This window comes from Rhinatrema bivittatum, chromosome 7 (genome assembly GCF_901001135.1).
Source record: "Rhinatrema bivittatum chromosome 7, aRhiBiv1.1, whole genome shotgun sequence".
NCBI lineage: Eukaryota > Metazoa > Chordata > Amphibia > Gymnophiona > Rhinatrematidae > Rhinatrema > Rhinatrema bivittatum.
Genome location: NC_042621.1, coordinates 11924638 through 11937055, shown reverse-complemented (window position 1 = coordinate 11937055; position 12418 = coordinate 11924638). Strand labels below are relative to the sequence as shown.

Here is a 12418-nt window from a genome sequence, read left to right as displayed (position 1 = left end):
CTGTGGGGATGTGATGTATCCAGACTCGTTTTTGGCAGTTTTTGTTTTTCAGCATTTTCTATATAAGATAAGTGTTTCTTTACAGCAGATACTAATATAATTATACTACAGTAGTTGCCCTCACTATTTTAATTGCAAAGAAAATTGCAAAGAAAATTGTTTTTGAAAAAATTGAACTGTTTGGACCTAAGATTCAAGTCTGGAACAGAAAACACTTTGTGAATCCAGTGAAACTGCAAGTGATCACAGGCCAAATCACCATGCCTTGTTGATTCACAAAGCTCCTTTTCATGATGGTCTCTATATGACATTTATATTTGATCGTTATGTTGTTTGGTGGTTCCTGTGTTGTGTTTTGGGTTAGATACCATAAATTATTGTCCATAAACCATTATTAAGGTGGAGTAGCAGAAATCCACTTCTTATCCCTGGAATAAGCAGCTTGGAACCCCTCGGGATCCTGCCAAGAACTTGTGACCTGGATTGGCCACTGTTGGAAACAGGATATTGGGCTTGATGAACCTTCGGTGTGACCCAATATGAAAACTCTTAAGTTCTTATGTACTTATATAGCACTATTTCCAGGTTCTTATTAGAAAGCGTGTTAGAGAATATTAATATTTTATTCCACCATACTTTTTCCTGTAACAGGTCATTTGTGGTGCTGATATTTTGATTCCTTCAGTTTGATGCTTCCATGATTGTGTGGGTAACAGGCATGACGGATAGGGGGTGGTGTTGCATTACATAAGGGATTGCTATATATATATGTGCATCTACCCAAATTGAATTAATCTCAACTGGGCAGACTGGATGGATCACTTTGGTTTTTATCTGCTGTCACTCACTCACAATGTTAAATTATGATAAGGAACTAAAGAGAATTATAGGAAATATAATCTCGTAATGAAGTCTTACTCTTTCTTGAAAATATACTAATATGGCACCAAGACATTTGCTGCTAACCAGATATGTCTCCCAAAGGACAGACAGACCATAGGGAAGAAAGGGTTTGCTTTCTACAGGAAAACAAAGATGCCGATCTTTCAAGAAATCCTATGGTAGTTATACTATTTTTAGTAGCTTACATGAAAGAAATCATCAGATCTGAAAGTATTCACTTCATCAAAGAACATTAAAAAGAAAGTAGTACCATTGAGAATGATATATCTAATAGGATTATGAGAGAATTAAGAGACTGATCCACATATCACTTAGGGCACTGTCCCTCTTTGAAGCTCTCCCTGAGATCAATTACCATTTTAATTTAAGCCAGAACCATGACATTGTATTAGAAGCCTTCATCAACACCAGAACTAATAGTTTTTGCTAGCCAGTATAAAAGGTGACACATTTATAAGACTAGTGGATTTCTGCCATGCTAAAGATAAAACATTCCCTTTGAAAAAAAACAGAATATTTTTCCATCAACTTTTGCGACTGAGTTCACGATTAAAGATAATATTACAGCACACGCATTATATAGTGCCTATTATACAATACAAATGCCGACGAGCACAGGCCATTTTATTCTAAGCGGATCAATAACAGGAGAAATATAGAAAGCAATGTTAATAAAATATATTCCAGTGTGTTTAAGCGGGATCCTGTCATAAACTGAACTCCATCCACTATGGGGAATTCTCTTTTCTAGGAAACATTCTCTGAAGTCCCAGTGATCCCTTTTAAGGCAAACAATACCAGCTTCAACAAATTTGTTTGTGGTGAAGAGGATTTACTATAGCAGGATTGGCCAGATATAGAAACAAAGAAAATGATAGATTAAATATAAGGGATCTTACTAGTGACTGTGCTCCTCCCAAGGTAGGACATACTGAAGATGGCAAAGTGCAGTGAGTGGCTTGAAGAACTGGCCAAGGCCTCCCCCGTAGGAGGGGCCTCAGTGCCTCAGTATTGGATTTATATACAGGCCAATTCAGTATTTAAATTAGGTGCGCACGATTCAGTATTTAAATTAGGTGCGCGCGATTCTGTATTTAAATTAGTTGACGTGATAAAAACGGGGAAAAGGAGGTGCTAGAGACACTAGCGCGTCCCTAGCGCCTCCTTTTTGACAGGAGCGGTGGCTGTCAGCGGGTTTGACCGCCGACGCTCAATTTTGCCGGCGTTGGTTCTCGAGCCCGCTGACAGCCACGGGCTCGGAAACCAGACGCCGGCAAAATTGAGCGTCCGGTTTTCGACCTGACAGCCGCGGGCCAAATTCAAATTTTATTTTTTTTTACTTTTTTTACTTTTCGGGACCTCCAACTTATTATCGCTATGATAGTAAGTCGGAGGGTGCACAGAAAAGCAGTTTTTACTGCTTTTCTGTGCACTTTCCTGGTGCCGGAAGAAATTAGCGCCGACCTTTGGGTCGGCGCTAATTTCTGAAAGTAAAATGTGCGGCTTGGCTGCACATTTTATTTTCTGTATCCTACGCGCATACCTAATAGCGCCCTCAACATGCATTTGCATGTTGAGGGCGCTATTAGATGCCACGGGTTGGATGCGCGTTTTCCTCCCCTTACTGAATAAGGGGTAAGGGAAAACGCGCGTCCAATAGCAGGCTAACAGTGCGCTCCGTCGGAGCGCACTGTACTGTATCGGCCTGATAGTAAACAGAAAGAAGATTCTAAGAAAATTAGTAAGGGAGTTTGGCGAAGGAGGACCTAGCCTTCTGTCTCACCACCTGCCGTAGGCTGAGCGTAGTACCAGGCAGATTGGCCCTGTGTTGGTAGCACTATGCTCACTGCTCCTCTGGTAACACTTGGAGTGGAGATTTTCCTAAAGGGAGTAAATCTCCTCACTCCTGCATTTGTCCTCAGGAAGGAACAACAGGTAGGCAGATAAGTACTGAAGGATCAAGAAAGATGAACATAAGAACATAGGAAATTGCCATGCTGGGTCAGACCAAGGGTCCATCAAGCCCAGCATCCTGTTTCCAACAGTGGCCAATCCAGGCTAAAAGAACCTGGCAATTACCCAAACACTAAGAAGATCCCATGCTACTGATGCAATTAATAGCAGTGGCTATTCCCTAAGTAAACTTGATTAATAGCCGTTAATGGACTTCTCCTCCAAGAACTTATCCAAACCTTTTTTGAACCCAGCTACACTAAGTGCACTAACCACATCCTCTGGCAACAAATTCCAGAGCTTTATTGTGCGTTGAGTGAAAAAGAATTTTCTCCGATTAGTCTTAAATGTGCTACTTGCTAACTTCATGGAGTACCCCCTAGTCCTTCTATTATTCAAAAGTGTAATAAACCGAGTCACATCTACTCGTTCAAGACCTGTCATGATCTTAAAGACCTCTATCATATCCCCCCTCAGCCGTCTCTTCTCCAAGCTGAACAGCCCTAACCTCTTCAGCCTTTCCTCATAGGGGAAAGGCAAATTAGCATCAAATGCTCAGCCAGAAGCAGCAGCAGTGACAGCATTGGCCAAGAAAGTCTGCAATAAGAACATAAGATATTCCTTACTGAGTCAGACCAAGGGTCCATAAAGCCCAATATCCTAACTCCAACAGCGGCTAATCCAAGTATAGCATATCTTATGTTCTTATTAACAGCAATTTATGGACTTCTCCTCCAGGAACATATCTCAAAAGTTTTTAAACCCAGTTACACTAGCTGCCTTAATCACATCCTCTGGCAATGAATTCCAGACTTTTATTGTGCATTGAGTAAAAAAGAATTTTCTCTGATTTGTTTTAAATGTGCTACTTACTAATTCCTGGAGTTATTATCTGAAAGAGTAAATAACTGTTTCATGTTTACCCATTCAAGTCCTTTCATGATTTTGTAGACCTCTATGAAATCCCCCTTCAGCCGACTCTCTTCCCCAAGCTGAACAGCCCTAATCTCTTTAGACTTTGCTCATAGGACAGCCATTTCATGCCCTTTATCACTTTGGTCACCCTTCTCTGCACTTTCTCCAATGCAACTATATCTTTTTTGAGATGTGGCGAACAGAATTGCACACAGTATTCAAGGTGCGGGCTAACCACTGAATGATACAGAGGTGTTATAACATCCTCTGTTTTATTTGCCATTCCCTTTCTAATAATTCCTAAATTTCTATTTGTTTTTTTTGAACGCCACAGCACACTGAGCTGACGAGTTCCATGTAATATAAACTAAGATGCCCAGATCATTTTCCTGGGTGATAACTCCTAAAATGGAACCTAACATCACGTAGTTAAAGCATGGGTTATTTTTCCCTCTATGCATCACCTTGCACTTGTCCACATTATATTTCATCTGCCATATGGTTGCCCAGTCTTCCAGTCTCGCAAGGTCCTCCTGCAATTTATCACAATCCGCTTGTGATTTAACTACTCTGAATAATTTTGTGTCATCTGCAAATTTGATCACCTCACTCACTGTACCTCTTTCCAGATCATTTATAAATATATTAAAAAGCACCAGTCCAAGTACGGATCCCTGAGGCACTCCACTATTTACCTTTTTCACTGGGAAAACAGATAATTTAATCCTACTCTCTGTTTTCTGTCTTTTACTAGTTTGCAATCCTCAAAAAGACATCACCTCCTATCCTATGACTTTTTATTTTTTCTTAGAAGCCTCTCATGAAGGACTTTGTCAAACGCCTTCTGACAATCCAAATACATTACATCTACCGGTTCACCTTTATCCACATGCTTATTCAACCCTTCAAAAAAATGTAGCATATTTGTGAGGCAAGACTTCCCTTGGGTAAATCCATGCTGGCTGTGTCCTATTAAATCATGTCTATCTACATATTCTGTGACTTTATTCTTTATAATAATTTCCACGATTTTTCCTAGCAAAGAAGTCAGGCTCACTGGTCTATAGTTTCCCTGATCACCTCTGGAACCCTTTTTATATATCGTGGTTATATTGGCCACCTTCCAGTCTTCAGGTATTATGGATGATTTTAATGATAGGTTACAAATTAATTGTAATAGGTCTGAAATTTCATGTTTTAGTTCTTTCAGAACCCTGGGATGAATACCATCTGGGCCAGGTGATACACTACTCTTTAATTTCAATCTGGCCTACTATTGTTTTGGGTCAGTTCATCTGACTCATCACCCTTGAAAACTGATTCCGGAATGGATATCTCACCAACTTCCTCCTCAGTAAACACCAAAGCAAAGAATTAATTTAGACTTTCTGCAATGGCCTTATCTTCTCCAAGATCCCCTTTAATGTCTCAGTCACCTAACAGTCCAACTGATTCCCTTGCAGGCTTCCTGCTTTGGATATATTTTTAAAAGTTTTTATTATGACTTTTTGCTTCTATGGCCAATTTCTTTTCAAATTCTCTTTTAGCCTGTCTTATCAATGTTTAACATTTAACTTGGCAATGCTTATGCTTTTTCCTATTTTCTTCAGAATGATCCTTCTTCCAGTTTTTGAAGGAAGATCTTTTGGTTAATATAGCCTCTTTCACTTCACCTTTTAACAATACCTGCAATCATTTGGCCTTCCTTACACCTTTCTTAATGCGTGGAATACATCTAAACTATGCTTCTAGGATGGTATTTTTTTTTTTAACAATGTCCATGCTTGTTGTACACTCTTAACCTTCGTAGCTGCACCTTTCAGTTTTTTTCTAATTTTCTCATTTTATCAAAGTTTCCCTTTTGAAAGTTTAGTGCTAGAACCATGGATTTACTTATTGCCCCCCTTCCAATCATTAATTCAAATTTGATCATGTTATGATCTCTTTTGCCAAGCAGCCCCACCATTGTTACATTTTTCACCAAATCCTATACTCCACTGAGAATTAGATCTAAAATTGCTCCCTTTCTCTTCGGTTCTGTTGCTCCATAAAACTCTCTTTTATTCCATCCAGGAACTTTATCTCTCTAGCATGTCCTGATGTTTCACTTACCCAGTCAATATTGGGATAATTGAAATCTCCAATTATTACTGCCCTACCAATTTGGTTAACTTCCCTAATTTCTCTTAGCATTTCACTGTCCGTGTCATCATTTTGGCCAGGTGGACGGTGGTATACTTTATCACTATATTTATCCCCAACACACATGGGATTTCTACCCATAAAGATTCTATTATGCATTATGGGCCCAATGATAAAACAATGCACTGAGAGCAGGCGCTGAGTGTTCAGCGCCCTCTTTCCTAATGCGTCCTCAGGCACCTCTCCTGGGGGCGCCTTGCAATATTTAAATTAGGGGTTGCACTGCCAAGGAGATGCTAGGGACGATTGCATACCTCTAGTGTCTTCTTGGCAGCACGCACCCAGGAGAGGTCAGCTGTCTGTGGGGTAAGAAAACAGACGCTGAATTTATTGGCGTCTGTTTTCCTAACCGGCGCACAGCCATGGATTAGGGAAATGGATGCTGGTTAACTGAGCATTCATTTCCCTAACCTTACCATGGCGCTCTTTTGTGTTGTTTCTTTTTAATCTTTTAAACTTTTCCTTCATCCGACTTAATATCGTGGCAATGTTAAGTCGGAGGATGTATAGAAAAGCAGTATTTTCTACTTTTCTGTACAACTTTTTTGGGGTGCTCAGAAATTAACGGCTGCTCTGCAGCCGTTAATTTCTGAACACAAGAATGTGCAGCTTGGACACACATTTTTTTTGCATGTGGGGTGAATAACTATTAGCCTCATCGACATGCATTTGCATGTGCTGAGCGCTATTAGTTTTGCTGTAAATTGGACGTGCATTGTGGAGGCACTAATCCCCTTTTAGCATAAGGGGCTGTGGATGCACCGACAAAACTCTTGTCCAACCACGGGTTAAACAGTGTGCTCAGTTGAATGCACTGTTTTGCATCGGCATCTTAGTCTCTTGCAGGATCCTTAACCTGTTGTACTCTATGCCATCCCGGACATAAAGTGCCACACCTCCTCCCGACTGCTCCTCTCTGTCATTGCGATATAATTTGTACCCTGATATAGCACTGTCCCATTGGTTATTCTCCTTCCACCATGTCTCTGAGATGCCAATTAAGTCTATGTCATCATTCACTGCTATACACTCTAACTCTCCCATCTTACTTCTTGGACTTCTGGTATTGGCATACAAACATTTCAAAGTGTGCTTTTGTTTGTATTAATAGCTTGCTTTTCAGTTGACAGGGATAATTTGGAATCTTTTAGTTCAGGTGTTTCTTTACTTATAGGCACATGGACTACTTTTGCCTTATTAGTATCCTTCAAAGATACTTCCCTCCGAACCATGTGCTGCTGAGCGACTGTCGACTTTCCCCTTTGTTCTAGTTTAAAAACTGGTTTACCACCTTTTCAAAGGTTAACAACAGCAGCTTGGATCCACCTCAAGGTGGCCTGTCCCTTCGGAAAAGACTCCCCCAACGAAAAGGTTCTCCAGTTTCTTACAAAGCTGAATCTCTCTTCCTTGTACCATCATCTCATCCATGCATTGAGACTCCGGAGCTCTGTCTGCCTTTGGGAACCTGTGCATGGAACAGGAAGTATTTCAATGCTACCCTGGAGGTTCTAGATTTCAGCTTTCTTTCTAAGAGCCTAAATTTGGCTTCCAGAACTTCCCTCCTACATTTTCCTATGTCGTTGATGCCCACATGTACCACGACGGCCAGCTCCTCCCCAGCACTGTAAAATCTTATCTAGGTGGTAGATCTGCCACCTTCGCACCAGGCAGGCATGTTACCAGGCAATCCTCATGCCCACCAGCCACCCAGCTGTCTACATTCCTAATAATCGACTCACCAACTATGATGGTTGACCTAAACCTTCGTAGCCCTGAAGACACATCCTCAGTGTGAGAGGACATTGCATTACCTGGACAGTAGGTCCTTGCTACAGGATCACTTTCTGCTGCACCAGGTTGATGTTGTCCAACCAGGAAACCTTCGTCCTCCAAGGAAGGTCTCTTTGTTGGAGAGCATCAACCTGGGTACACAACAGGAAGTAATCCTGTAGCAAGGAACAGGATGACGTGTCCACCCAGAAGAAAGTGCAGTAGAAACATCTGTCCATGACACATAGCCAGAGGAGGACACAGCTGCCACTGGTGGGTTTGGGACTGTGATAGAGAGCATATGTGTGTGTGTGTGTGTACATGCATATATGTGTAAGGAAACGTGTGTGTTTGTGAGGGAAAAGGCTGTGAGGGAGAATCAGCATTTGAGTGAGAGATTGTGTATATGGGAGAATGAGAGGCATGAGAATGTACATGACCATGTGTGAGTGAGAGAAAGTGTGCTTATGGGAGAGTGCGAGAGTGTATGTTCATGGGCAAGGAGAATGTTCGTATTCCTGCGCACATACGCACAGCCCCAGTAATGCACGACATTCTCGGTGCCTGGAAATCACTGCTTTAAATATACGATACAAAGGAAACCAGACAGAATGCTATGGATGAGACACCCGCTGCTTTTCGGGATCTGAAGACATTTTAAATGTCTACAAAAAGCTCTCTATATCAAGACACTAGGGAGGCCCCACCCTAAGCCACTCTTGTATACATAGACTGCACAAACAAAGCCAGGGTGCTGCCCAAGAGAGACCTCCTCACTAAAATTAGCTTAATTTTTCTAAGCTTTGAGGGGAAACAATTAGCTTTCATGGCTGCAGAGGATCTAGGGAGGGAGCCACCAGGCATTAAGCTAAGCTCTTCTCGCCACATACTGCAATAAATGAAATGTGGGACAATCTAATCCTTTTTTTTTTTGTTTTGTTTTTAGCTGCTTGCCCCCAGACACAATTACCATAGGCTCCATCACAGCTCAGTTCAGCCCCTCACAGCATATCCAATCTCAATCAAAATCAGACCACACACTGCCTTACATTTTATCAGAATCGTTTTGTTTTTTTTTCTTATTGCTAACATATTTACGTGAGGTTTAAGCTTTCTGCAGTGGGTATAAATAAAACACTGAATCACATCTCCAATGTGCTTGCAAATAAATATAACCTAAGTCATTTTTCTCAGTATAATTAAACTGCTAGAAACCTTTCTGATGGGTGGGGGAAATCTATCAAAATAAGGGAACAAAACCGCAGGTAGTTATGAATGAAGGGTTGCAGCGCCTGGATCCAGCACAGGTCCAATAGAGCTGGAAGAAGGAGAAACTGCTCCCCACACAGAAAACCCATTGTGCATATTATGTAGCTAAATCACAACTCTGAACATTCGGACTCTGCAAAATTCAGTGGCAAATAAAAAACAAAAAACAAACCCACACACTCAGAGCACAACTATCAGGACTGGATTTAGGAATAGGCAACATAGGCTTGTGCCTTCGGTACAAATTTTGAAGGCACTGAAAAAATTGGGACTCCCTCTGCCTTCTCTCTGATTTCTGGGGGCAAAATATCCCACCCTGGCTCCATAAATCTGGCCCTGCCATCTATCCCAAGTCATCCTGCATGTTGAAAATAAAAGAAGAACTGCAGGCTGAATACCTCCACATATTCAACCCTGTTAGCCAATTCAGGGGCATCACACAACCAAGGTCCCCATATTTCTCTGTGCACCAGCAATAATTCTGCCCAGAAACGCAACAGCCTTGCTTTTCTTCCCCTGAACTTTGAGGATGCAAGGTTTCCAATTTTTTTTTTTTTTTTTTTGCAGTAATTGTCCCCCGAAAGTACCAGCCAAGGATTCATAGGAAAATCTGACACAGATCCTGTGTTTGTAGCATACAAAAGCTCAGCAGGTACGATTCCTTTGTTCCTATGCTTATACTCCATTGGTCTAAAATGATTTTGTTCTGTTCCTTTTTTTTTTTTTTTTCTTTACTAAACGTGCAGAATTTTAGAAAAGAGGCAGGCAAGGCAAGCCCATGAAATAGATAAAGAAAATATTAAGTCAGTGGGTCTGGGCTCTGCTCCGCAAAGCTCCTATGCTCCAGAGCAGCGCACCACTTGGTGCCATTACAAATGCTTGGCACACTCTTCTCCCTGGCGTTCCAAGCTCTCTTTTCTGGCACGCACAAGCCCTCAGGAGGGAGGAGGCTTTGAATAAATACCAAAACCTCAAACTTATTTTTCTGCAACCCCCTTCAGGAGAGAATTCCAGAGAAATCCCATACCACTAATGTGCACTGCAAAATGAGTCCAAGATCTTCCCTTTAAGGCTGGTGGCTGCTAAAAAAAAAGGGTGCAGCTGTAACATTCTCTTAAAATGTGCTATTTCAATTCGATACAACTACTTAGTAGAGATGTGAATCGTGTGATCAATCGTCTTAACGATCGATTTCGGCTGGGAGGGGGAGGGAATCGGATCGTCGCAGTTTGGGTTTTTTAAAAATCGTGTAAATCGTGTAAATCGAAAACCGGCACACTAAAACATCCCTAAAACCCACCCCGACCCTTTAAAATAAATCCCCCACCCTCCCGAACCCCCCCAAAATGCCTTAAATTACCTGGGGTCCAGAGGAAGGGTCCCGGTGTGATCTTTTACTCTCGGACCTCCGGGTGCGTTGTAGAAATGGCGCCAGCGCTACCTTTGCCTTGTCATATGACAGGTCAAAGGTAGCGCCGGCGCCATTTTGTTCCCCCAATGTCAGGAGCGTAGGAGATCACTCCCGGACCCCCGCTGGACCCCCAGGGACTTTTGGCCAGCTTGGGGGGGCCTCCTGACCCCCACAAGACTTGCCAAAAGTCCAGCGGGGGTCCGGAACGACCTCCTGCAGTCGAATCGTGTTGCCTTACGGCCGGCGCCATTTTGCACAAAATATGAATGAAATGAAAGCACGAGAGTGAAAAAATGTATGCAGTTGAAATTAGCCTTGGCCATTACCGGTACAAAGTTATTTATTTACATAGGGTAGTGATAATGGTAGTGCAAGTTCAGTGGAAACAGGAAGGTCAGTAATATTTTTTCACGTAGTCAACCTTCTATCACACTCACACAAAGCCCTCTCGGCTCCTACGCAGTTCTCCCATACTGTAACCAGACTCCTTTCTTTCCCTTGGTCTCTTCCATCCCTGGTCCCAATTGTCCTCACACCCCTTTTGTTCTTCTTTCCACCTTGGCTGAATATCAACACCCCCCCCCCCCACACACCCCCTTGACTGTCATAATCTTTTCCTATCTCCCCTAACCACGATCACCTCTTCCACTATTCTCAATTGCCATAACCAACCTCCCCACTAGCTTCAATTGCCCCTCTTCTCTCACAATGTTCACCTTCCTCCCACCGCCAATTTCAGGCTCCCATCCTTCCCTCTCCTTTCACCTCCTTCAATGGCATATCTCTACAGCAGGGTCAGGCTTGGCTTTTTAGTTTTGCAGGAGTGTCAGCACTAGCTGCCTCAGACTTTTCGGGCAGGTCTCTCCTGCAGTGTCTGGCTTGCTACCTTGCCCTGGAGTCTGGTAGTATTCTTCCCACCACTCATTCAGCAGCAACACTTGTATCATAGAAAATGCACTGAAGGTTACATTTCCAGTGGTAGAAAAGGTCTTCTGGACTACATTGCCCATAATGCACAGCAAACATTTCATATTAACATCATCTTTTTTTTTTAATTCTCACCACCTGACCGAATGCTTAATTGTGGCCTGTGTCTTGAAAACTATTAACACACCCATAATGTAGACTCTATTTAAAAAAAAAATGTTAAAACCTGTATTTACATTAAAAATGTTTTAAACTACTTGTATTACTACGACTCATCATTTCTATAGCACTGCTAGCTAGTAGCTATACCCAGTGCTGTTCAGATACACAAGAGACAGTCTCTTCTCCATAGAGCTTACAGTCTAGTCAAGACATATATACAGAACATGAGCTCCCCAAAACTAGTATATTGAAAATATGTGGCTGCTTTTCAATTCTTAAAAACCCAGGGGATTTGCATCCTTCTTGCCTTTCGTGACTGCATACGAATAGTTAACACAGCAATTTGGAAGGTGTTTATAAAAAATGCAAATAAAACTTCATGGGCTGTTTTCCTCTGATTTGTTACGGCATGACTTAATTAATATAAGACATGAAATGGCAACAGGCGATAATTCCCATGCATGCTGCACAAACCCAAACAGCTCATCCCTTGCATCGGTTAACTGGCTGATGTGATAGATTAGGATCTGGTACGTAACCCTTATAATAATTAATCTGATGCAATAAACAATTAACTAGCTGGATGGGATTGGCAATAATTGGAGCTATCTGGCTACAATCCTATGTTCCACTGGCTAGAAGGTGGTTTTGAAAACCACTGGGCAGCCTCAATGTTTTTTTTTCTTTTTTAACGTACACTTTTCTTTTTGTTGTTGTTGTCATTAGACTTGCTGGATCATAATCAGTTTATAATTGCAATAATCCCCCTGAAAACGTCTGTTTCTAAAATTAATGGCTGATTTCACAGAGCATTAACCATCTCAGGCAACAGTTCATTAAACACTGGCAACAACCAGTTTCCAGGGGTTACTGCTTAATTCAGCGCTCATGGTGGTTTAGTAGGTG

At 41.8% G+C, this 12418-nt stretch overlaps 1 long non-coding RNA gene across 1 annotated transcript in view; it reads right to left on the bottom strand.

The window, feature by feature from the left end:
* Positions 1-12418, bottom strand: part of LOC115096114 — a 56887-nt gene that overhangs the window by 26099 nt on the left and 18370 nt on the right. The gene's annotated exons all lie outside the window — the stretch shown is intronic.